Here is a 27,672-nt window from a genome sequence, read left to right as displayed (position 1 = left end):
ACCCATGCCGTCTTGGTCCCTGCGACTTGTAATAAGTAACTAAGGTCTGTAATTTCCACCCTACCCAGGTAATGTGTAAACTAATGCTTGACTTCTGTGAACCACTTAAGTAACAATCGGATTTACAGAATATCCAAAGTCCACTGGCCCTTGGAATGTCTGAAGCCCCTCTCCCCCACCCCCGCCCCTCACCTTCACCCCCTAGGTGGTTTATGGGCAATAAAGGTCTTGACACCCTTTCTTCTGGGCCAGGGCTTGGAGAGATCAGAGTCCTCTGTGGCTGCTGGTAATAAAGACCCTGCAATTTGGCATACTGTTGTCTTGGTGTTGACTTTCTATGTTCGCTCCTGCAACATTTTGGAGGTCCTGCTGAGATTTATCTTCATCCATTACCAGACAAAAGCCTTCTCAGAGTCTCACCCAGGCAGCCCGCTCTCGCCTCAGGGACTTCTAGGGGAGGCACCCCCAAGACATTCCAGGGCCCCAGAGTTCCCGCCCCATGGAGGATGAGGACTATTCAGCCGACATTCACCTGAAATTCCTCAGTGTTCTGGGAACCTCTGGAGGTAAGTCAGATCTGAAAATCAGGGGACGGATCCATCAGGGGGGCCTAAGTCAGGGGTTTGGAACGCAGTCATTGCAACTCTGACCAGGCAAGCCTCCTGTAAGAAGTCACTGGAGGCTCGAGTCGCCTCACTGGGGGCTCAGGCTGCCTCACCGGAGGCTCGGGTTGCCTCACTGGAGGCTCAGGTAATTTAGTTTTCGGTTGTTTTTCATAACCTCGGTGTGAGTGAGAGAGTGTGTGTGTACATATGTAGTCCCACGGCTGGAAAGCTACGAGGCTTGTGTGGGTCTTCACCTGTGGTTCCACGGGGACGTCATAAGGCATAATGGCGATTCATCTCAGGACTAAAAATTCTGAGGTGACCAGGCCCGGATTTATATGGGTACATCTTAGCCAAGACGCTCTGAAACATCCATCCAGGGACATGGTCGGGCAGGCATCAAACTGGTCTCCCATCTGGGGGGCACCCATCCTTTGTCTGTCAATCCTATATGTGGTTCTGTCTTTATTGTAAGGCCTCTAGTTTCGTAAGGCAGTTACTAGCTAATATACAGTGGTTTAAATCTGTTACTCTCAAGGTGAATAATATTCTCCATTGGCTAAGTAACCATTACCTTCAAGGAACTCTAATTAAGTGTATACCCCTGGAAATAACTGTTCTCTTTCCTTTTCTTCTTATTATTCTATCATGAAGGCCTCATTCTTCCTTTTTACATGTCTGAAAAAAAAATTCTACCCCCAACGACTTGGGTGTAGTTTTTTCTCTGTCTTAAGGAATCAAACCTTAAACAAGAAACTACTAGCCCTCTTCATCCGCTTAAGGTAAAAAAAAAAGGAGTAACTATCTCTTCTGTCAAAAGAAAACGAGACAGAAAGAGAGAGGAGACAGAAAAGAGAAAGAGAGAGAGAGAGAGAGAGAGAGAGAGAGAGAGAGAAAAGACAGAGAAGAGAGGAGAGAGGAGAAAAAGAGGAGAGAGGAGACAGAGACAGAAAGATAGAATAGAGAGAAGAGAAGAGAGACCAGAAAGTAGGGGAGGGAAAGAAGAGAGAGAGAGAGACAGAGAGAGGGGAGGGGGAGAGGAGACAGAGACAGAGAAAGTAGGGAGAAAAAGAGACAAAGAGGAGAGAAAAAGAGAGAGACAGCAAGAAGAGAGATAGGGAGAGAGGAATTTAATGCCTTTTTTTTTTTAAAGATGGGGTTTCACCATGTTGGTCAGTCTGGTCTTGAACTCCTGACCCCAGGTGATTGACCCGCCTTGGCTTCCAAAGTGCTTGGATAACAGGTGTGAGCCACCATGCCCGGCCTGAATTTAATGCTTTTTAGGGTCTCTGCTGGCAGCCAGCCCTGCCCAGCTTTCAGGCAGGCCACAGTGCCTCAGGGTGCAGTATTTGCATCCAAAATACGGCTTAAGAAAGCTTTTTGAGCCTTTGGAATGCAAGTGACCTGTTAGCACAGTAGTTAAGGTATACGGCCTGCAACTGCAAGGTTGTTGGTTCAAATCCTCAGAGAAGCCAGTCTTAAATTAGTGAAACAGCTTGAGGGGAAATTCAAAAGCTAAAGGAAAAACCAAATGGGTTGTCTTGCTCCTGGCCTTGTATCCCTCTAGCTCCTGGCCTTGTACCCCCCTCCAATGCAGAACGGCCAACTTCAAGGTTGGGTTTTCAGGCCAATGTGGGGTGATTAATCCCTGGAAAATTCTGCTCTTTATGTAAACTAGAATGGCCATCTTTTGGAATTGGGTGGCCTGACACTGGGACCTACGACTCAAAAAATATTACCCAAACTGTATGGAAAACGGTAGCAGGAACTCCTGGACACCATGAACAGTTTCCATACATTAACCAATGACTGGATTTAGTCCAACAACCCTCTCCGTGGCTAAAACACTGCATAAAACAGGCTAGACTTCAGGTCATGTTATCTGGCCCAAAGAAAGCCCCTTCTAGGCCAGCCATTCTCCCCAGCCCAGTGGAGGACCAGGAATTACCTCCACCCTACTCAAGGCCCTCTGAGCCAGGGCCTCAGCACCCCCCTGGACAGTACCAGTAACCAAACCTTGTTCCCCCTGCACACCCGCAGCGGGGCTCCACATCCACCAGTGGTCCTTCCTCTCTAAGAGTCACCTCCAACGGGAGAAAACAATCAGGGTCGCCCATTCTTTGTTCACATCCCCTTCTCGTCAAGTGACTTATATTACTGGAAGGTTATAGAAGTTAAAGAGAGGGCCGAAACACCAAGTGCTGGGGCAGCTTTATTAAGAGCAAGGGAAAAGCTGCCAGGCTACGCCCAAAATTGGCATGCAGCACCGTGGTGGGGCAAAGGGGATTTTTGTGCCTGCAAGCCGGCAGATGCATCCAGTGTGAGGGGCTGTGCGGGGGGGGGGCAGGTGCTGGGGAACTGCTGAGTTTAATAGTTCCCGGGAGGGGGTCCTGCTGGGGAACTGCTAAGATGATGAGAGGGGGAGGGTTAGAAACCTGCTGAGATGGAAAGTCCCCCGGGAGGGGGTTGTGCTGGGAGGCTGGGGAACTTAAGGCAGCAGTGGGTTTTACAATGGAGTAAGTTCTGTCAGAAAGCTCAACATCCCCCTTCTCTGAGAAGCCCCAGGCTTTGACAGGGCCCTTAGAATCTGTACTCCAGAGTCATCGTCCCACTTGGGACGACTGCCAACAATTACTGATTCTGTTCACCACAGAGAAAAGAGGCAAAATTAGACAAGAAGCCCTGAAAGTCATCATTGGTCCAGGAAGAGGAATAGTAGAAAAAAAAATATATATATATATATCAGGGTCTAAGCAAGGCCCTGGGTATATCCTGGAAATTACACTGCGCCTATTATCCCCAGAGTTCAGGACAAGTCAAATGAATGAACCGGACCCTAAAGAAACTCTAACAAAGTTTATCTTAGAAACCAGTGAAAACTGGGTCATCCTGCTTCCTTTTGTCCTCTGTGTCAGATGCACACCCTATCAGAAAGATTTCTCCCCTTTTAAAGTCATGTTCATCAAGCCCTGTCCCTTACTCCCCAGACCCATGGATATCATGCATGCATGCTTAAGTCCATAACTATACACTCCTTAAGTGCTTACAGGTGCTCCAGCCCATTCAATCCCAGTTACACCAGCTCATTAAAGACACCTGTCCCACCCCATCGGACCTCGAAGACCAGCTGAGACCCCCCTTCCAGCACGGAGACTCTGTCCCTGTTAAAAGATTCACTACCTCTGGCCTCACCCCAAGTTGAAAGGGACCCTACAAGGTTATCCTGACCACACCCACGGCACTCAAAGTGGACGGACTAATGGCCTGGATTCATCACACCCACGTCAAGACTGCTCCACCGGAAAAACAATGGAGCCTCAACCATTCATCCCCTGATTCACTAAAGCTAAGACTTGTGGGCTCTCGTGGTCACCACCCTCGCCACCCTAACCGACATGGTGAAAGCCCCATAAAACTGCATACCTTGACCATACTTGGGCTTTCTGTTGAAACTGCTCTCTGCAACCCTGATGTGACAGGCAAGCAGTCCAAAGCCACACCATCTTGGCCCCTGCGACTTCTAATAAGTGACTACGTTCTGTAATTTCCACTCTACTCAGACAATGTGTAAACTAATGCTTATCTTGACTTCTGTGAACCACTTAAGTAATAGTCAGAATGTCCGGAAGACCCTCACCCTCATCACCACCCAGGAGGTGATTTACCGAATGTCCAAAGTCCACTGGCCCTCGAAATGTCTGAAGCACCTCAATCCCATCCCCCACCCCTTACCCTCAACCCCGAAGTAGTTTACTGGCATAAAAGGTCTTGACACCCTCCTTTCGGGGCCACAGGTGTGCAATTTGGCATACAATTTTGTCTTGGTGTTGATTTTCCATGCTCACTCCAGTACAACACTTTGAATGTGAAGTTGCTATGTGGCTTTCTTTGGCCAATGAGACATTTAAAAAAATGACAAAAGCAGAGTTGTGGAACAATATTTTCACTGGGATATATGCCATCCTTTGCTGAACTTAGGTCCCTCTGTGTAAAAGATCCCTCAGAGCAGCAGAAGCAGCTACAGGGAAAGGAGCAGGCCTTCTGAAAGGTTGGAAGGCTCTGCATAGCTTTAGTGGAGAATAAGCTGAAGGCAGCTGTTCTCCTACCCTGAGGCAGAGGGCAAGCGTAGGTACACAGAAGTGTAGAGAGAGTTATCTTAAATAGGCCTGTTTACTTATGCGGTCAAGAAACTGACCCTTGATCTTCCATGACTGCTTCCTGAAAGCGGGGGGCGGGCAGGGAATGCTAATTATCCACCATGTGTACCCAGATTGTGTTGGCTCCAGGCTTTCCGCATTATGTCTGTACTGAATAAAAGCAAGCAGCTCCAGCTACTTGAGACTGCTCACTCATTGGCTACTAGTGCCGGGCAATCCCACAGCTGTTCTTACACTGCCTGTGACTGAGTACTCTTTTCATCCATGGCTTGGCCAGGGTCTGCAGGACAGACCCGGCACCTCTGACTATGTCCACCTGCCTGAGCTAGCCTGTTGGAGGATGAATTACCATGTGGAAGAGACTGCAGGCATCCAAAAAATGCGAAATTCCAATAGTCCCAGCAGTTCACTACAAATGCGTGGGTGAACTCCAATCCAGTTTAGCTAAGGCTTTTCCAGAACAAACAGAACTCTCAGTTATGTCCAGCTCAACTTCCTGACCCACAGAACCATATGAATGGCTGTTGTTTTAAACTATTAAAGTATGTGGGTCTGTGGTGTTTTATCACGCTGCAATAGCTAATCAAAACATACTTTTTCTACATTTAAAAACATAAATTATGTAAAATATGTAATGTGATACTATGTATTCCTTTGAATAAAACATCTTTTTCTTTTCATAGTCTGGGAAGGGAAAGATGTGTTTTCTCTGAATTTAGGAAATAACAGAAGATTTTCAATGTGTATTTTTTCATTCTCACACTGCTATAAATGAATACCTGAGACTGGGTAATTTATAAACAAAAGAGGTTTAATTGGCTCAGGATTCTTCAGGCTGTACAGGAAGCATGGTAGCTTTTGCTTCTGCGGAGGTCTAAGGAAATTTACAATTCTGGCAGGAGAAAGGGGAGGCTGGTGGGTCTTGTATCACTGGAGCAGGAGGAAGAGAGTGAAGGGGGAGGGAATAAACTTTTTAAATAACCAGATCCCACAATAACTCACTCCCTCACTATTAGGAGAATAGCACCGAGAGGATGGCACTAAGCCATTTACAAACAACCACTCCTATGACCCAGTCACCTCCCACCTCTAACACTGGAAGGAGGCCCCACCTCCAACACTGGAATTACAATTAAACATGAGATTTGTTGGGGTCACAGAACCAAACCATATCACAATGTAAGAGCACTATAGATAGATAGATAGATAGATAGATAGATAGATAGATAGATATACACACACATATATATATATATATAAAATATATTATATATATTATATATGTGCATTTTCATACATTTATTTATATTTTTATTTTATATATGTGTATATATAAAACATAAAAATATGTATATATTTTTTATTTTATATTTGTGTATATTTACACATAGATAAATAAAAATATAAGGGTATATATGTATATATTTGAGATGGAGTTTTGGTCTTGTCACCGAGGCTGGAGTGCAGTGGCGCGACCTCAGCTCACTGCAACCTACACCTCCCTGGTTCAAGTGATTCCTACTGCATCCAATGTATACCTAGGGTTTGACTTTAATCAGTCTCCCAAGTAGCCGGGATTACAGGCACACACCACCACACCCAGCTAACTTTTTTTGTATTTTTAGTAGGTACTGGGTTTTGCCATGTTTGTCAGCCTGGTCTGAAACTCCTAATTCCTGGTGATCCCCCAACCTTGGCCTCCCAAAATGCTGGGATTACTGGCATGAGGCACCACACAGGCCAAGATCATATTTTTAAAACATGGTTAACTTTTTATTTTATATAAATAAACTTTATGTCATCTTGATTTATGAAATTATCAACTACTCATCAGTTTTATCCAAACTTGCCACTATGATATAAATCATTAGAAACTGAAAAATATAGTTATACCAGAGTAAAATAAATTTTTATAAGTACTATAGCTCTTTATGTAAAACTAAAACATTTCTGTGAGGCTGAGTTTTGTGTGGGGATAAAAACTGCAATTTTAACAATAAAATGAATTAATATTTATTACTGAATAGACTTTTAATTATAAGTTGATCTCATTTACCAGTTTTAACAAAAGGCACCATTTAATACTTGAAATTAATTATAAATCAAGTCTAATTGGAAGAATGCTTCATAGCATCAAAAGAACATCAATGTTTTAATAAAGATTTGTGTTCATTCTTATAGGGATTATGTGCCAGTATTCTCACATGATATTGACCATTAGTTTTATTACTGCATAGTAATGACATACTTTACTGTAAATATGTTGTTGATTTAACTATACTCTTTGTATTGAAGATAAATTATTTCGTGATACTTGCTAAAACACAGCAAGGAAGACTTTACTCAGGATCCTCCTGATAGGCAGCCAAACGATAGACCTCTGAATGTTCCACTAGGCTCATTTGTGCATATCCTTATAAAATCAAGCTTTAGCAAAGAATCCTGCTAAATTGGTATGGCAAGACACACCCCTCTTCAAGATCTGATCATCTTCAATATCTGATCAGATTCCGCATCCATCATCTCCAGGATAATGTCTGAACATCCTAGCCTGTTTTCAGCAAACATCTTATTAGGTCAGTTTAGCCTGAATATCCCTTATCCATGATGTCTCCTCTTAGTAAGGTTTTATCCATTGACCCTCCCAAACCCCACCACCCTGTTAGTCGGCTACAAATTCCCTCTTGTTCAAGCTGTATTCTGAGTTAAGTCCTGTCTTTCTTCACCACTGCCAGACCCCACTGCAGTTGTCCCTATGCCTATTCCAATGGTCCTGAATCAAGTCTTCCTTATTGTGCTTTAACAAGTGTCATTGAATAGATTTTTTTAACATTTCATATTCCACATAATTTTTCAGTTTATAACTAACCGTGTTTTTACCATGCAGAGATCTCCATGGAACATTCACATCCAATTCATCAGCAATAACTGTCAGTTCTGTCTTCAAACCCTATCTAGTATAAGGACATGTTTTGTAAATTTTGTGGGTTTTGGTTCCACAAAATCAGAAACATGAATGGACAAAGAAAGTCAGGTAATTGAAAGTATACAAACAAAAATAAGAAGGAAAGATATAAAACAATTTTCACATGTAAGAGATGTAAAAATAATACAATAACAGTAATATTTAAACAACTAAATCTTGTATCAAACTGTCATTCCATAAAATAAATTATTGTCTAGGGAAACCAATACAAGATTATAAAAATAAAGAGGGAACAGAGGGTAAAAAGAAAATGATATAATTATTAGCCCCTGAAAATAAAAAAAAGGAAAGGTGAAGAAACATAAAAGAGGTGAGTCAATTTGAAACAATAAAGAAAATGGTTAGAAAGAAAAAGCTGGAAATTAATAATCTGAGTTACTACTTCAAGAAACTAGAAAAATAAGAAAAATACTAACCAATCAAAAGAGATGGAATAAGAAAAATAAGTTGAATGACTAGGAACCTCTGTCATGAGGCTCACATAAACTTAATTCAAAACTTAATGAGAATTACATTAAAAATCACTTGCTCTATCACTACTTTAGAGAAGCAGAAAAGAAGATATTTTTCGCTTCTCTTCCCACCCTACTAAAATAAGGTTTTTTTGTTTTCGCTTTGAAATTTGAAAGGACAAGGGAGAGAAACTTGAGAAAGGAGGAGAAAGTACATAGCAGGGGGAAACAATGACTCAGAAAAAAATGTTGTTATTCCGAGGCATTGGTGAAAGCCTATATGAAAGTGAATAGCATGAATCCCACTCTTCATATTGTGATTTTCGTTAACAGTTTCCACATATTTAAAAAGCCTTGGACAAGGCCAGTCTTTCAGGTTGAGATTTTCTTTTTCCAGGAAGACAGGAAGGACAAAGTAACAAAAGGAGTTGAGGGCTTGAAGAAAGAACTAATTATGACGAAAAGTTCCCAAGCCAGGCAAATAGACAATAGAGTCAAGAAAAGTGTGATAAAAGCTGAATGAGTCATTGGCTTAGAGCAGGCGACCCCAAACTTTTTACACAGGGGGCCAGTTCACTGTCCCTCAGACCATTGGAGGGCCACCACATGCTGTGCTCCTCTCACTGACCACCAATGAAAGAGGTGCCCCTTCCTGAAGTGCGGCAGGGGGCCGGATAAATGGCCTCAGGGGGCCGCATGCTGCCCGAGAGCCGTAGTTTGGGGACGCCTGGCTTAGAGCTCTCTATGAGGACCAAAATCTGCCTCTGAGTATCCCAAATGAGTTAGTAGAGGGTGACACTGCTTGATGTTGAAGATTTCTCTCAAAGAAACAGAAATGAAAGATTTTGGAACAACCGAAGAAAAACTAGCTTACCAATGTCAATTTTTAGCATTGGGACTCATTGTTAATAAAAGAAATTCTGTCTTTATTTTAAATCTGATGCCAAAAGAGGGAGCATCAAGATTTAGATTAACATGAAGTGAAATCATATTCAGAGAAAAAAAGTGATACTGAGGAGTTTACTATTAGTACTCAGAATAATACAGAAGGCAATCTCTACTCTTCAAAATCTGTTGAGGGGTGGAGAAATGAGAAGCTAATCAATACAAGTGCAGAGATGACAGAGGTAATTTATAATCAGAACGGCCTCCATTTATGAAAATGATGGATAATTACATCATAGGATGTTGAGTGCTCTGATAGAATAATGCATATAATGCTCTAGAGGGTACAGAAAATGGTTTCTAAGGTCAATTTAAATGTTATTTATGCCATGAGACAACCTCTCTGCTTTCTCAACTCCTGTGGTGTTAAACTCCTCACGGTTCTATCAGTCATTCCCATGTATAATTTATACACTTTATCTCTGAACTTCATAGGACCACTTTGCTGGTTTCTCTCTAATTTGCAACTTCACTCCCAGCATCTAGCACAGATTCTGGAACAAAATAAAAATATTCATAAATATTTATTTTTGAATGACTCTATAATCTCTGTGAAAAGCATGATACTGATTAATCTTTATTGATAGACTCTAGCACAGTGATAAACAAAATAAATTAGGTAACATATTTGGTAAGTAAATAAATGAATAAAGAGTTATTCAGACATTAATCTCTATGCAGGAATAAATGAGTCACATATCCAGAGAATACTTTCATTTAACAAAACTTGCAAGAAAAACAAAGAAAGATATTTTTAAACATTAATAATGCATGATAACTTTTAGTTTTGTGAAAGATAACACAATTCATTTGAAGCTTTTGGAAGCATGCACTGAGTATCCATGGTAGTATGCAAGTTGGGCTCTGTGGATTTAATGCATGTATAACCCATTGTGTGATTGCTCATACATCAGAACTGTGAAATCAGTTACTTCACAGATGTGAATACCTATTGTTCAGTTTTCCTAAATGGCTGAAAATATATATTTACAAGTAATTTACAACCTTTTTTTTAAAAAAAAAATTAGTTTGAGTCCATATTCCAACTTTGAAAAGTGAAGGTGTGAGTGATGAAGAATACCTTGTTTTTTTCTTTTTTCAATTTCTCTTATATGGTAAGAAAATGTATGTGCCTTTATATTTTTTATGCCATATACAGGTTCTTCATGTATTAATGCATATTTACTATAAAAAACACAGATATGGAGAAGAACAGTACCAGATCCATGAATTTTTTTTTTACCAAAAAGAAAAGCAAAAATGTGAATTAGATTTTGTTTTACCGTTTTTCCTTAATTTTAAGCACATACACATGTATGTTTAATGTAGAAATATGGTGATTGCATTGCTTTTATTATTTACCAATATTTGACCAGCATTTTCTTATTATTTTAAATATTCTAGACAAACTTTGTGTAATGCCAGTGTTTTCTTATTAAAAATAATGACTACAGTCATCTTTGTAATTCTATTTTTGCCATTTTATTAACATAAATTCAGGAAAGTGGAATTACAGTACTACGGATTTGGAATAAATAGTTTGATATATTTCCTGTGCACAATAGGATATTTATACAAATTGCATTTCTGCTAATAGTGACATGGGGGTTTAATTCTTAAAGAAAATTTATAATATAATTGACACTGTTCTTGTATGCATTTTGTTGGCTATTGATATGATTTATTCATACAATGTCACATATTTAATCATCTGGAAGGAACAGTGCAACTGATAGTCTTCTGAAGTTGTTATTGGAAGGAGATTACGTTAGTTGGATTTTTCTGATAAATGGTATATAAGACAAGATTTGATGAATTAGAGATTTAGTGAGGGGGAAAAAAAAAAAAAAACTGGAAAGAGCTAGGGGAAGTAGAAACCACTACATGACACAGGAGCAGGTCTGCCTTTTAGGAAAAAGAGAAAGCTGTAATGTGGAAGAGCCTGAACTTTAGTGTTTCTCCTTTCTCTTGGGGGCATTTGAATGGAATAAATTGTGCTTGATTGGGATTTACAGCTGGAGAATTGAGTTCTCATCTTGGATTGGTTACTGCCTTTTTGATAGTTTGGAAAACTTACTGATTTTAAAATTTATTTTAATTATGTGTATTTAATAGTTACACATTTTATAAGGTACATGTGATGTTTTTATACAAGCATATAATGTATAATAATTAAATTAGGGTAATCGAGATATCTATCACCTCAATAATTTATCCTTTTTTGTGTATGTTAAAAGCATTTCAATTCCACTCTTTTAGTTATTTTGGATTGGGAAATAAATTATTGACAAGTATGGTCATCCTGTTGTGCTACTAGATACTAGATCTTTCTATGAGATTCATTTATTTCATCTTTCCAGTGTCAATGTTTTTATTTACCCATAGTACCTATTTCCTAGAAAAGGGTAAACTAACAATTGTAAAAGCATTTGGCAATTGCTGTCTATAAATACAAAATATTATTTTACTGAGTTTTTTTTATTTAGTAATCACGTTAGGACTACCTTTACAAGGATGGCTACTTTATGCTAATTAAATTCTCCAAATTTCCTGAAGTTATAAGGATATTTATAAGGATATTGCACATTGAGGAAAGTGAAGTCAGAGATTTTTATCTAATGAAATTTTTAGAAATAGAAGAGAAGAAAAATAAGATTGAGAGTCATGATGGGTTAATCATGGAGAATAAAAAAGTAGTACTAGCTTATGTATAATCCTGTTTGAGTTTTAAAATATTACCTCTAAGACTGAGTCGAACAGGGCTCCGGATTCCTGTGTACTCAAAGATCTGTATTCACATCTTCTCCTAAGTGACTGAAGCTGAAATTCTGGGAACTCTATTTTAGAGAGACAGCTTCAGTATTTGTTTTCCAAAATAATATCTATTTTTTTTCTGAGGAAAAAAGAAATCTGCCAAAGTCATGCTGTGAGATTCTTCCAAGTCTATTTAAACATAGTCTAATTAATGGCAGAGAAAGAGAAAGAGAGGGCGGGAGGCTAGTGTTGTTGATTACTCATGGATTCATAAATTTATCATCTTGAATACTGGGTCTAAACTTCTGAAGTAAAATTATTTCAATCATTGTTCTTCGAATTATAAATCAAGTTCATATTGCTCTTAAGTGCAAGTGGTTGTTTAATATGATTTATGGGATGTTCATGATGATGACATTTAGCAGCATAAAAAATCACTTTTTACACTCCTAAAAAATGCCATTTATTGGCTCTTCCAAATGAAGAAAGTCATTTGCTTTCACATTTGTTGGGGTCCATTTATTTATTTATTTGTTTTTTACTTTGAAAGCATATTTAATTTATGATTTATAAATAAATCATGAATAGACAGTTATAATTAAAGAAATACCTGGGGCATTTAAAATTTAACAATTTCTTACCTTTGTAGCATAATTTTGTGCCTTATGAATTAATGTCCTAAGAGAAAGAAACTTATATTTGTTGTTCACCACATAATCTCCTGCTGTCTTTTGCTCGATTCTTTCATTTCTGGAAACGTGCAGTGAGACAGAAATGGATAATGTAATGCTTGCATTGTGAAACTGAATCATTACTTATGCTAGTTTTGTGATATTCTAAAAAATGTATTATTTTTAACATTTGTGTGGGGAGCAAGATAATAAGAATGATAAGAAATAAAAGAGATATTCTCAGTCTTATTTTGATTTCCTCTGGTAGTTTGAAGCCAAGTTGGCATCTAATGGACAGCCATAACCACAGATTGCATTTCAAACTGTGAACGGAGTTAAAAATCCATCTATCAGGACAGCTATTTTCATTGTCTCAAAATGTAGGGACAAAAACTCTTTCAAAAATATTAATAATTTATGCATTTGTTTTCCTAGCTTGTTCCATTAGAAGTAAAATCTTAACTAATATAATTATTAAAAGGAGAACTCATATGAATTAACCACAGTAAGTCCAATGTTGTCTCTATTTAATAAGAATTTTTAAGCTAAGTTTCCCATTATTTTGTGTTTGGTTTGACTTTTTAGTGACAGTTAGAAATATGCCACTGAAACTGGTTAGCACCTATTTTAGGCTTAGTTCTTAACAGCCATGACCAGAAATTAAAAATAGCTTCTCTTCTCATTTATAAGTTGGACGTTACCAAGGGAGATCCTCTTTCTCTGTCACAGATCATATAACTCTTTCATTGCCCCATACATGACTAATGGACTCAGATTCCTAGTTAATGATGCTCAAGACGAATAAAATGACCAACTCATTGACCAACAGGGGAAAAAGGTCTCTATCATTATTATTGGTATTATTGACTACTGTTGTTATTTATTCCATGGTTGCTAAGTGCAGTCATTTCCTTAATTTTTTTTTAAATAATAGTTGTGGTAAGCAGAATATTGGCCCTACAAATATGTATAAATTCTAATTACCAGATGCTGTGATTACATTATGGTAAGAAACGTTATCAGCCGGGCGCGGTGGCTCAAGCCTGTAATCCCAGCACTTTGGGAGGCTGAGGCGGGTGGATCACGAGGTCGAGAGATGGAGACCATCCTGGTCAACATGGTGAAACCCCGTCTCTACTAAAAATACAAAAAAAAAAAAAAAAAAAAAAAAATTATTTGGGCATGGTGGCACGTGCCTGTAATCCCAGCTACTCAGGAGGCTGAGGCAGGAGAATTGCCTGAACCCAGGAGGCGGAGGTTGCAGTGAGCCGAGATCGCGCCATTGCACTCCAGCCTGGGTAACGAGAGCGAAACTCCGTCTCAAAAAAAAAAAAAAAAAAAAAAAAAAAAGAAACGTTATCATTCAAATTATGATAACAGGTGGAAATAAGATTGTCATTCAGCTAAAACTTAAAATACCCAATTTAGTTTAGAATATCCAGGTTGGTTCAATTTAGGAACACAATTCATCAGGCAGGGAAGAGAGAAGCACACAATTAACATCAGAAAGATGGCGTCATGCATAAGATTTGACCAGCTGTTGTCTCTGAAGCTGGACGAAGGAGTCGATAGGTCAACATATGCAGACAGTCTCTAGAACCTGGAAAAGACAAGAAAATAAATATTCTCACCCTGAACCTCTAGAAATATTGCTAGCAGCTTTTTTTCACCCATTGAGACACAGTTTATATTTTTGATATTCAGAACTATAAGACAATTGTGTGTTAAGCCATTAGGTTTCTGCGAATTTGTTACAGCAGCAATAAAAATTTAAACCATAGATGTTTGTGGGGTCCTTTTGTATTTTTATTTTTCATTGAGGGGTTGTGAGTTATTTTTCTAGTTCTGAAATCTCATTCTTATTATTCTAGAATATTTCATGTGAAGCTGAAATCTAATATTTTTATTATGGAATACGAAGTCTTTTTTTGTATACTCTCAATCTATTTTCCAGCTGTATCTTTTAATATCCTCTCTTTCCTTTCCTAATTCATTCTCCTGCTCACATTTGTCAAACATGTTGCATTGCTTCACATTTACACATTTTCTCTTACTGTTGGAATGTCTTTTACGCACTCAGTGTTCTCTTTCTACATGACCCAGCTCAAATGATACAGTCTCAGAGAAGTCTCCTTTAATGCATATTCTATTCATATACTTATTTATAATTCACATATGTGTATATATTTGATAGTTTTACATTTGGCTATATAATATATTGCTTAAAACGCTCTTTCCATTTCTAGAAATATCAAGTTAATTTCCACCTCCAAAGCTTTGCACTTCCTGTTACCTACGTTGAGAATTATCTTCTCTCGAACACGTATTTGCCACTTAATTTGTCCTTGCTGGACTGTGTGCCATGACACATAATGCATTTATATTTTATCGTCTCATAACCCACAAGAAAACTGTAAATTATTTCTTATTCCTGGATAAAATCTTGGGAAAAATCACACAGACTATTTTTTATTTGTTTTAATTTATTTTCATTAAAAGTAAAAACTAAACTAATATGTGAACGCTTACTCAATTCAAAACATGGATATACGGTAGACTTTGAGTCCTGCCACAGCAAATGTGTAGAGGATGTGTGATGATTTATTTCTCGTTCTAAATCCCAGCTCATCTTCCATCAGTAGTTGTTCTTTTCAGTTTCTCCATGGGTGAACTGAGAGAGAGGAGCAAGTGCAAGAAAGAACAACAACAACAACAACAATAACAACAACAACAACAAAATCTCTTATGTTTGTTATTGCTGTTGCTAAAATCTGGCATTGGTGCTTTATGGAGCAGCAGCTATCAAGACACTTTTGTTGATTCTTCAGTGATCCTCCACCGCTGTGGGTCTCTCAGAACTGAACAAAAGAACCTGCCAAGGAGAGACAGGCCATCTAAAGTAACTAATACTTGCATGCCAAGCCGTGTACTGTATGATTTGATTTGTTTTGATTTTTTCAAGATCATGTGCTATTCAGTCCTTGTTTACTGTGAAATTTCATCCAAGAACAGAACACACATTTTTTTTTTTTTTTAATTTAAGAAAAAAAAATCATGAACATCACCAGGTAGAAACCACCCAGGTTCTCTCATCTGCAGTTTCGTCAATGTTGGCAACGTGTCTTCTGACTGACCTCTGAAGCTTCGCAGACCATATTCACCTATTTTAGAGATCTAACTCTATTTTGGAATCACCTCATCCTCTATGTCAGTGTCTAAAACATTAGAACCACCAAAGTCATTCATGTTCCGTTTCATCTTTTTAGACTATGCATCTGGAACACAGTAAACACACAGTGCCCCTGCCTTTCTAAAGCAGCCTTATGTCTTTGCTGTAACATCTGCAATGCCAATTCAGCCACTGTTGTATGTCACTAAATTTAAGATGTCATCAGTCATAAGCTATACCATTATTTTATGCATTACTTTAAAAAATGACGTCAGTCGGCTAGGTGCAGTAGCTCACGCCTATAATCCCAGTACTTTGGGAGGCCGAAGTGAGTTGATAACCTGAGATCAGGAGTTCGAGACCAGCCTGACCAGTATGGTGAAACCCCATCTCTACTAAAAACATATATTCTTGTAAATATGGTCATTCCTTGCTTTGGTAGCAAAATAATATTAAAACTAAATTCATTGAAATCTGAATGGGGAGGGCTTTAGTTGGAAGGTTGAGTTATTGCTAATATAATAAAAACCTGAGTGGAATTTTTTTTTCTATAATGTCTTCATACCTTGGATTAAATTTTGAAAACATACAAAATCGATTTAATTTCAATTTATTGAACATTTTATAAACTCTTATTTTATGTCAGGTTATGAACTTTGTTATGGGAAATCACAATATGAAGTATTCCCTTCCCAAGAAGAATAGTTAAGTTTAAAATCCTTATTTTGTCCATGTGCCAAAAAGTAACACTTTATAATTAGCTTAAACGTAAGCATTTACCATATAATTATAGCTGTTATTTTGGCATTCTGTTATATCTGTAGATAACTGTTTGCTTCAGGTTTAATGACAGTATTATGTCTTCTGTATCCTTAAGTTCATAATCGCAAGTCAATTGCCTTATTAATATTATTTTCTTTGTGGAGTCTGTTCTTTATATTTTGCCATAAAAAAAAAAGAATCCTTTCATTTGGTTGAATGATTTCAGGATCACTGTCTAATCATTTTCATATAATACAAACACACATTTGCATCCTGAAATTGGGTTTCTGATAGTTCCAAATTAAGGACGAAAGAAGGACTATGAGAACTATGGGGTCCCTAATTGACTCTCAGTGTCACGACATTTAGGGAAAACTTTGTAGTCAAATCTTCCTAGTCAAATCTTTCCATTACATACCTACCTACTACATAATTAAATGCTCCAGAACCATTTTCCCTCAATTAAGATTGAGGCAGAAAATACATCCATGTTAAATGATCTCGTTACAACAATTTAATGCTGAAGATAAATGCACCCATGCAAACTATGTGTTTGCTCTCTCATTCTGGTTCATTATAGATTGGTTCATTACAAGCTGATGATTATAATGGTATGGAAATAAGCCCATTAAGCCAATAACCCACAGCATATAAAGTAGAATACAGTTCATTGGCTCATACCAAACTGCGACTTAGTACAAAAAGTCAGGGCCTTCTAAAATATATATCTTACTATATTAAGAGAGATTATTATTTTCCAGCTCCTTAAAACATGAGAGAAAAAAGACAAAATATTAAAATGAACCTAATCAGGAGAACATTTATTAAAGGTATGAAATTATGGGCTTTTTTCCTTCAAAGCATTTTTTAAATTTGCTAATTTTCCACACCTTCTCCTGGTTTCTTACTGATGTTCACCTGACTTTAAAAGTCTTTTAAGCAATTGTTAATATTTATAATATTATTTTTTATTTAGAAAATATTAAATTCAATTCTCAGTATCTTACAATAACATATTAATACATGTAGTTATCAACAATAATATCACTCATGTTTAACAGATCAGATCACTTAGATTGAGAAATATTAATTTATTTGTATACATTAAAAGAAATATTAAAGGAAAGAATTGGGACTCATAATTAGGAATAGCAAAGAAAATCCCATTCACTTCTTTCCTGCAACATTCAGCCTTGTATAACTATTCTAAGTAGCAATATACATGCATATGTGACAATGTGTATAACTTAAAATCTGATGTTCTTTTTTTAAAATTTTTACTCCATAAAATATTGTCCAGGATTTCTTTTAACTACAGGCATACTTTGAAGATATTGTGGGTTCAGTTCTGACTACCAGAATGAATCTAATATTTTCATAAATCAAGCTGCACAAATTTTTGACTTCCCAGTATGTATAAAAGTTATATTTACACAATGCTGTCATTTGTAAAGTGTGCAGTAGCATTACGTCTAAAAATGTGCATGCCTTAATTAAAGAGTACTTTATTGTTAAAAAGTGTTAATGGTCATCTGAGCCTTCAGTGAGTTCTAATCTCTTAGAGTGTAGAGCCTTGTCTCAATGCTGATGGCTGCTGACGAACTGGGGTGGTGGTTGTTGAAGGCTGGCGTTGTGTGGTAATTTCTTAAAATAGGACAACAATAAAGCTTGTCACGTTGACTGATTATTCCTCCATGAAACATTTCTCTGTAACATACAACGCTGTTTAAGAGACTTTTACCAACAGTAAAACTTCTTTCAAAATTGGAGTCAATCTTCTCAAATCCTGTCATTGCTTCATCAACTGTTTATGTAATATACCAAATATTTGTTGTAATCTCAATGATATTCACAGCATTTTCATCAGGAGTATATTACATACCAAGAAGCCACTTGTTTTGTTTATCCATAATAATCAGCTCTGTATAAATTTGATTATGAGATTGAAGAAATTCAGCCATACCTTTAGGCTGCACTTCTCATTCTAGTTCTTTTGCTATTTCCATCACATCTGCAGTTACTTTCTCCGTTGGAGTAGGGAACCTCTCAAAGTCATCCATGAGAGTTAGAATCAACTTCTTCTATAAGACTGTTAACATTGATATTTTGATCTACTGCCATAAACTCCAAATGTTCTTGTGGCATCTAGAATGGTGAATATTTTTCAGAAAGTTTTCCTTTCATCTTACTCAGGTCCATTGGAGAAATCACTATCTACGACACATACAGCACTACAGCATGTATTCCTTAAACAGTAAAACTTAAATGTTAAAATGACCCCTTGATTTTTGAATGCAGAGTTGATGTTGTGTTAGCAGGGATTAATCTCTTGGTACACCTCCATCAGAACTCTTAGGTGTCAAGGCAGATTGTCAATGAGAAGTAATGCTTTGAAAGGAATCTATTTTCTGAGGCATTGTTCTCAATGAAGGGTTTCAAATATTCAGTAAACTATGCTATAAACAGATGTGATGTTACCCAGACTTTGTTGTTTCATTTGTAGCCCATAGGCAGAGTAAATTAATCCCAATACTTAAGGGTCTTAGGATTTTAGAAATGGTAAATGAGTATTGGCTTCAACATCAAGTCATAAGCTATATTAGCTCCTAGTGAGAGAGTCAGCCTGTCCATTGAAGTTATGAAGCAAAGCATTGACTTCTCCTTTTTAACTATCAAAGTCCTAGATACCATTTTCTTCCATTACAAGCCTGTTTTGTCTACAATGAAAATACGTGGTGTAGTGTAGCTGCCTTCATTAGTTATCTTAGCTGATCTTCTGGCTGGAGTTGTTCCAGCTTCTACAACAGTACTTGCCGCTTCGCCTTGCACTTCTATGTTCTTTAGATAGCTTCTTTCCTTAAACCTCACAATCCAACCTCTGTTTGCTTCAAACTCTTCTTCGGAAGTTTGCTCACCTCTTTCAGCCTTTACAGAATTGAAGGGAGTTAGGACTTTGCCCTGATTAGGTTTTAGCTTAAGGGAATGTTGTGGCTGGTTTGACATTCTATCCAAACCACTTTCTCCATAATGGCAATAAGGCTGCTTCACTTTCTTATCATTTGTGTGTTTACTGGAGCAGCACTTCTAATTTCTTTCGAGAACTTTTCCTTTGTATTTATATTTTGTCAAACTGGTGCAAGATGCCTAGCTTTCAGCCTATCTCCACTTCTAAAATGCTTTCCTCACTAAGTGTAATCATTTCAAGCTTCTGATTTAAAGTGAAAGACAAGTGGCTCTTCCTTGCAGTTGAACGCTTGCAGGGCATTGTAAAGTTATTAACTGGGCTAATTTCAATATTGCTGTGTCTCAAAAATAGGGAGGCCTAAGGAGAAGGAGAGAGGTGAGGGAAATGGCTGGTCAGTGGAACAATCAGAACATGCACATTTATTGATTAGGTTTGCACTATTATATGGTCATGGTTTTCGGCACCCAAAAACAATGTAGATAGTAATATCGAAATCACTGATTGCAAATCTACACAACAGGTATGATAATAAAAAAGACTGAAATATTGTGAGAATTACCAAAATGTAACAAGAAGACATACAGTGTCCACATGCTGTTGGAAAAATAGCACTAGTAGACTTGTTTGATGCAAACTGTGAATTGGTTAAAAAAAAAAAAAAAGTTCAATATCTGTAAAGCTCAAAAAGCAAAGTGTTACAAAATATATATACATTCATATCTATTAATCTATTGCATATATTCATATGTATATGTAAAATATTTATATTTTGATTTTTGTTCTAAATTAATATTTTACTTCCACTTCTAAACCCTGGCTCTTGCTCCTGATCAGTTCAAACATGACCAATCTAAAATATTCTCTCTCCAACATCTAAACCCCTTTCAATTCTAGTGGCTTTAAACAAGTATTTCTTCACTCAGGCTTTTATTGCTTCACAATTGCAATAGGATCAAACACTAGCAGCTAGCTGTGGCCATCAAAGCTCTTCACCTTCTGGCTCCATTCTCTGTGTCGCCCCTCCACTCTAACTCACAGACAACCTATATCTTGCCTGTTTGTGTTCCAAAGCTTTTCATTTGGCCCACATCTTTCCTCTTCACATCTGAGTTTTATCTCAACTCTTCATGTTTATGAAACTACTTTGCTGCCCAATATGAAATTAGATTCCATCAATTTCTTATATCACTTGATGAATGATGTTGTTTTAGGCATATTTCACATAATAGTCACATTATTTTCACATATTGTAAATTTAATATCGAGACTTTTTTTCTGTATTTTTATTTACTCTTGAATTGTTTGTATATCTGAAGGTTTCTTCCCTGTTACTCAAGCTTTTCTGCTACCTTTATTTTAATATTCCTAATGGTAGATATTTCGATATTTGTTATCAAAAATATATCGCACATATGAAATAACATTTGCCATCAGAGCACAGTCACAGACATCAAATGCATAATATTATACAGAATAAGAAATTAAAACAGGGGTGCCATAATTTTGTATCGCATTTTGTGAGGTGATAGAGAAAATTTAAATATATGGGAGAATACAAAATAAGGGCAAAATATTTTAATATGTTTTTAAGTATAAAGAAATTATCTTTTGATTGACTGTGGTTAAGAATATGTTGAACATAATTATCACTGCCGAAATCATTTGGAAATATATGTAATGGCAATAGATCATCACATTTATTCATCAGAACTCAAAAACACTGTAGTATTTTATTTAATAGCAAGTACTTTGTTTTCCAGGTATAAGTTACTTGGATAGCTAATTTATAGTTCGAAGCCAAAGTAAAATATTTTCTGTAAAATTGGTAGAAGAAAGAATGGAAATTAAAAAAAAATTCAGAAATTTGTTTACACATGTTCTTAGGAACTAAAAGTGGCATCCTAGCATTTAGCCACATTTTCCTTTCAAATACTTTAAAAATTCTCTTAACTCTAACCATATGTGAACTAGATGAGAACATTCTAGTTTATGCTACAGTTCTGGCACCAACAGAGATTTTTCAAGACAGAGTTGGTGTGAAAACAGAGAAGTTACTTTGAAGAGAACGGTTTTCAAAAAATATGCCAAATATCAAGAACAGCTTTAATTAATGAAACATTTATCTCTGGTTGTACATAACTCCGCTATTTATGTTTCCTAACACTCATCATAGAGGTAAAATGAGACTCTCTGTTACTACACATTCAGTCACCATGCTAGTGAGAAGAGGGTGTCCAGAGACAAATTGTCCATTTTAGTCTCATTGGGCATAGGGGAGAGAAGGAAAATTATAAGATGGAAATTTAATACAGAAGTAATATTAGTTGTTCACATAATGAACATTTATGCCATAGAAGTAAAATATTTACAGATCTTATCTTCTTCAATGATAAATGATCTTTGTGTTTTCTCCTGTATTCGAACTATGGATAACAATATAAAACAAAATCAAATGTACTAGTCACAGGGTATTTCAGGTTTCTGATGCCCTTTATGAAGATATAATTTGGGGAAGTAACTATGCAAATATAGCTTTAAAATCTCTGCACTGAAATCATAAATGAAGTCTTTTTTTTTTTTTTTTTTTTAATAGAGGAAAGATGGATGAGGCTGGGCACGGTGGCTCATGCCTGTAACCCCAGCGTTTTGGGAGGCTGATGCTGGCAGATCACTTGAGTCCAGGAGTTTGAGACAAGCCTTGACAACATGATGAAAACCCGCCTCTACTAAATACATAAAATTAGCCAGGCATGGTGGCCTGGGTCTGCAGTCCCAGCTACTCAGAATGCTGAGGTACTAGAGTCACTTGAACCCAAGAGGCAGAGGTTGCAGTGAGCTCAGATTGTGCCACTGTGAGACTCTGAGACTCTGTCTCAAAAAATAAAAAATAAAATAAAATAAAACAATTCATAAGTAGACACTACTTTTTTTTAGTATATATGGTAACAGCTTTAATAGACATGTAGCTTCTACTGATTACTGGGGTTTTATATGTTTTAATTATTTAGATATTCTAGATTTTTTATAGTTTTCTCTTTAAAATGGCTGATTATTCATTCTTGTTTTTGTTTTGAGTTGATGGAAAACATTATGAAAGACAATCACTATATAGACATAACTAATTAGAGACAATACTTTCTTATCCCCCATTTTATATCCCCTCCCTCACCTCTTCTGCCATCAATTTTCTGTGTTTTGTGAGAAGTTAGAAGCACATCAAATTATGTTTGTAAAAGTAGATTTCTTGAGAAATATTGTAATTCACTAATAATCATGTGTCTTTCTGGCTCACAACAATGTATTTCACACCCTGAAAGGCTATATCCTTTGATAAGTAGTTACGTATTGTATTACAGAATGCAAAAGCTTAACTGTGCCTTTTAAATGTTGCATTTTAATTTAGGGGATGAACCACAGCAGAAAAAAATTGAAGTCTTTGGAAAAACCTGTCTTTTGCTTTAAATATACACAAAAACAAGCCTGAACTAATCAGAGTGGTTACATCAGACACTGCCATTTTCATGATTAACTATCATTAAAGCCATCACTTAAATGAATGAGCTCCTAGTTAAAAGGGGCACTATTTTCTTTCTGTTAAATGACAAGAAAAAAAATCAATATTTAATGACATGTTTTCCTATTTCTAAGTGCAAACTAACACATTTACAAAATATTTTATTGCTAAGCTAATTGTTACTACACTAAACAATGTTTCAAGACAGAATGCTTTTGTTGTTCCTTGGAATTCTCATTTCCTTTCTTTTTCCTCTCATACTTCATTTTTGCTCATTTTGAATCTTCATTGTATATCCATTTATAAATATATCCACCCCATTGATTTCCAAATGTCTCTCTCTCTCTTTTTTTTTTTTTTTCATTTGTTTTTCAATTGGAATGTGTAATGAAAATACATCTTTCATGTAAGACAAACACTTCTGGTGTTTTTTGAACTCTTTATTAAATCTTCATCTGATCAAAGAGACCATATAGCCGAACAGTGAATTTTCCTTTAAATATTGTTTGCTACACTAATTTGAGAATGTATTGATGTTACTATTATGCTAAGTATTTATATCTTTTCTATCTGAAATGGCTCTATTTGCTTTATCCTTCCTTTGCTTTCTTAAAACCATTTCAATAGTGAATGATTATTATGTTAACAGATTTACTAAGTGGTAAAGAAAGAAGAACAGCTAGCAGTAATCTATCTAGTATCATTTTTAGAAGAAAAACTGGGATATCAATGCCCCCTTTCCACCCAATGCTGGCATCCCCAATCCAGGCCACTATCAGCTAATTCTTCAACCCCCTTCAGGACAGGGTTGGTTTCCAGTCAGCCACGTGTGTAATTCTAATTTTTTACACCTATGTCTTTTAAAAACTTGGATTTGGATTAGTGATCCTCCCTGCTCATGTAAGGATATTTTTTATTTATTTTATTCTGTTTTTATTTAAACTACTCTATTTTATGAAAATATTCTATTATTTGACTTTTTGCTGTATCATTTGACATTTATATTCAAGCCCCATTTGATTATTTTAGCATCTTAATTTTGAGAGTACTTAATTAATTCCTAGGTTTTAAATGTATTAGGCAGTCTTCTTAGTGATGTTTTCTTTATTTGAGTTGTGATTTCTCTCTATATGTATTTGTCTGTTTGTCTTTCTCGTTCTTCCCCCACCTTTGTTTCTCATGGATAGTTGCTGGGATTTCACACTTCCTAAAATGTTGGCAGCTTTCTCTTACCTGGCATTGGTGGGTTCTGTCTACTATTGCTGGGTCTTATAATGGCATCTCAGAATATCTTGTAAATGATTATAGCAGGAAAATGAGAGAAGTAATCCAATCTTGGTTGAAATCCAGGCCCCTGATTTGTAATTGTGTTCTCTGGTTCTCTGGCTTGCTTTCATATATAAGGCTTAGCATCAATGTTCTGTAACACATTTTTTAATTAATTCACTTACAGAAACAAAGAGGATCCGAAATTAAAACCGTAATAAATAAAAAACCTGTTACACCTTTTTTCTATTACTCATATGAGCCAACTTCCCAGTTTCCTTAGCTGCTTCTGAAACAAGAATCAATAAAACATATGTCATAATTCCTGATCAGCATTTGTGCTTTGTTCATTTTTTCTTTCTTTTGTTCTTATTCAAGAGAAAGGCTATTTCTTTTAACTATATTTTATTGTAATGTATCTCTCATTATTTTATTTTTTCTCTCATTGCTATGTGTGTGGAGCCAAGGGAAGGCTTCAAAACATCAACTTCAACACCATCTTGACTGAAATTACACCAATGGCATTTCTAACCCATGGAATTAATAACCAGCTGTGAGATTGGGAATAAAGTGTTTATATTAATAGTGACATAATGCCTGGGGAGATGTCGGGGGTAGCATTTGTTCTGTTTCATTATGGTCCCCATAAGATAGTTTAGTTTCAAAATTAATAGGGCAAATTTCTCCTGGAGTAAAATAAAAAGAAGAATGGAATAGCTAATACTTTGCTAACAATCTCCTTTTATTCTACAGCCAGTAAGTAATGCTCTTTTTCTATTTTAATCCTTGCCAACTTCATTAGAGCAAGGTAATGAGTTTGCCAACTGCTTGTAGATTTGAAGAAAGGATCGCCGAAGACTCAAGACTCAATCCTTTGTCTTTGTTTCATAAATTATATTGAACATCCATCAAACCAAGCACTTTTGGCCTCTACTAAAATCTGCTGGATTTGAATTGGCCACTAGAAAAGGTTTTGGTTTTAATTATCAAAGAACTTTGCCATTCTGTTCCTCAGAGATTTAATTTTCTTACTTTACTGTTGTCATTTTCTAATCACAGTTCTGGCATTGAACTACATTCCAAAGGAAAAAAAAAAAAAGATTTTTACTCTTCAAAAAGTCAGGAATTGAAACAAAAAGTAAATGCAGCTTTCTTTTTCTTGCTTGACCATTATAGAAGATCTTTAATTCTTACGAAAAATATGTTTATGTTCTAATTAAAATATATGCATCTTTTATCTGTCATCTATTTATCCATCTTATTTACATTTTTGCTGAATCTTTAGACAGATGGAATATAGTATGCTGCAGTATACTTCCAATTGGCACAAACTCATTAGGATGACTGGCATAAAATGTTAAATATCAGGATATTCATACTGTAGACAGATGTAAAGCATACTACAGTGATAAAATAAGCCCCAAATCTTACTAGGCTGAAGCACTAAGCAAATTTTTCTCAGGGTCTAAAGATATTAACAAAGCAAAGTGAAATGTCTAATTTTCTATCCTTTGTGTGAAATAAACATAAGAATCTTGGACTGCCCTGCTTTTTATTAGGTTGGTGCAAAAGTCATTGAGCTTTTCGCTGTTGCTTTTAATGGCAAAAAATGCAATGACTTTTGCATCAAACTAATAGTAACAATGTCATTCCATAACTATTCAACCTGTGATGGAGAATGAGCTTTTATCATATTCTGGTAAACAGAGCTATCTCAGGCTGTCTGTCAGAAGCCTTTTCAGGACAGAAGAGAGGTGAAGATGATGAATAATAGTGCCCTCACAGAAAGGAGTGTGTGTGAACCAACCATGTAACAAAGAATATCCAGAGAAACACAAGTGGGAAAGAACAAGAGCTGGGCCTTCTTGGGAGAAGTCCAGCATCCTATTACACATCAACCCTACTAGAATTCAAAGAAAGATTATCCTATTATATAATTGGTAGAAATTTCTAGCCCTGAGGTTATTACCCTACTGCAATGCAATTCAATGTCTAACTTGAAATCTACTGGAAAGAAAAATAACTCTTCCATGTTTCTTTAACTGGCCAGTCTGACATATCTCGCACCATTCTTGGAGGGGATAACTACATACTTGTTAAATGCTTGAATCAATCAATACAATATCAAGCTATTTTAACATTTTTTTGATGTCTGTATTAGGATTCTTCAATGAGATAGAAACAATAGGATAGATAGATAGGTAGTTAAATGAACAGATGGATGAGAAGGCATATTTTTAGGATAATTGACTCACACAATTATGGAGGCAGAGCCCCAAAACAGACTGTCTGCAATCTAGAGACCTTAGGATGCTGGTAGCATGACTCAGTCCAAGCCTGAAGACTTCAGAACCAAGGAAGCTAATGATGTAACTCTCACTTTGAGGCTAAAAGCCCAAGAACCTGGGAGGCCACTGGTGCAAGTCCTGGAATCCAAGGGCCAGAGAGTCTGCAGATCTGAAAAAGTCAGGGAGAGAAGAGTATACACCAGCCTACAGAGAGAAAGAACAATTCCCCTTTTCTGTGCTATCAGGTCCCACCAACATTAAGGATGTATCTTCCCTGCCTAGTCCACTCAGACTCATATACAAACTTCTGCAAACACCCTCATCCAGGTATTCTTTAATCCAGTCAAACTGACACTTAAAATTAAGCATCACAACATTGTATTTCACTTTTTGCATTCTTGCTTGGCAATATAAAGCAATAGTATATTCCCACATAAGATACTTGCTTTTCTAAAATGATAATGGCCAGGTTTTTTGTTTTGTTTTGTTTTGTTGTTTGTTTTTATTTTTTTTATTTTTTTTTTGCTTTTCAATAATCTCCTTAAAGTAAAAATCATTCATCTCTGTCTTTGGTGTACAGTACCTGATAAGTTCTTAATAAATATAATTTGTACAAATTAATGAATCCAGGACATATGTAGTCACCAAAGTCTCAAAAATGCCATTTAAAAAAGATTTGTATCTTAGTTAACTTTATTTTATCTTATGTTGAAAACTTCTATCTTCAATTATATTGCATAGTAGTTGAAAGAGGGGAGTTTATCCTTTTTAAACTTATGAACCCTAAAACCATATTCAATTCTTTAAATTTTCTTGCTGCTAAATACATACAAAAAAAAGAAAAATGATGACCAATCTGAAACCTTTCCTTATAAGGATATCTGCTTGACTCTATAGCTCTATCAACATTACTGTGGTATATCATTTATAGAGTCATTCTTATTATAATTGTTTGTTTTACTAAAATTTATCAAAGGAAATAATGACACATTTCCTCAAACTCAATTTTCCTTATAGCAACTTTTCAATGAGACTCAGGCCATCCACAGAAGTTCACAAAGTCCTTTGAAATTCTAAGGTGGTGAAAACTATATTATTGTCATTTAATTGCTAAATATTTACAACATCTAGAAATTGG

At 36.3% G+C, this 27,672-nt stretch overlaps 1 long non-coding RNA gene across 1 annotated transcript in view; it reads left to right on the top strand.

The window, feature by feature from the left end:
• The first annotated feature begins 258 nt into the window (after positions 1–258).
• LOC141583981 (uncharacterized) overlaps positions 259–27,672 on the top strand; it is a 51,762-nt gene continuing 24,348 nt past the window's right edge. The window contains exon 1 of the long non-coding RNA XR_012516818.1: positions 259–566. This is a non-coding gene — a long non-coding RNA (uncharacterized LOC141583981). The remainder of the gene's footprint in view (positions 567–27,672) is intronic.

Source organism: Saimiri boliviensis, chromosome 3 (assembly GCF_048565385.1).
Source record: "Saimiri boliviensis isolate mSaiBol1 chromosome 3, mSaiBol1.pri, whole genome shotgun sequence".
In the NCBI taxonomy this organism is placed as follows: Eukaryota; Metazoa; Chordata; class Mammalia; order Primates; family Cebidae; genus Saimiri; species Saimiri boliviensis.
The sequence above is the reverse complement of the archived record's forward strand: the minus strand, read 5'-3'. Positions and strand labels throughout refer to the sequence as shown.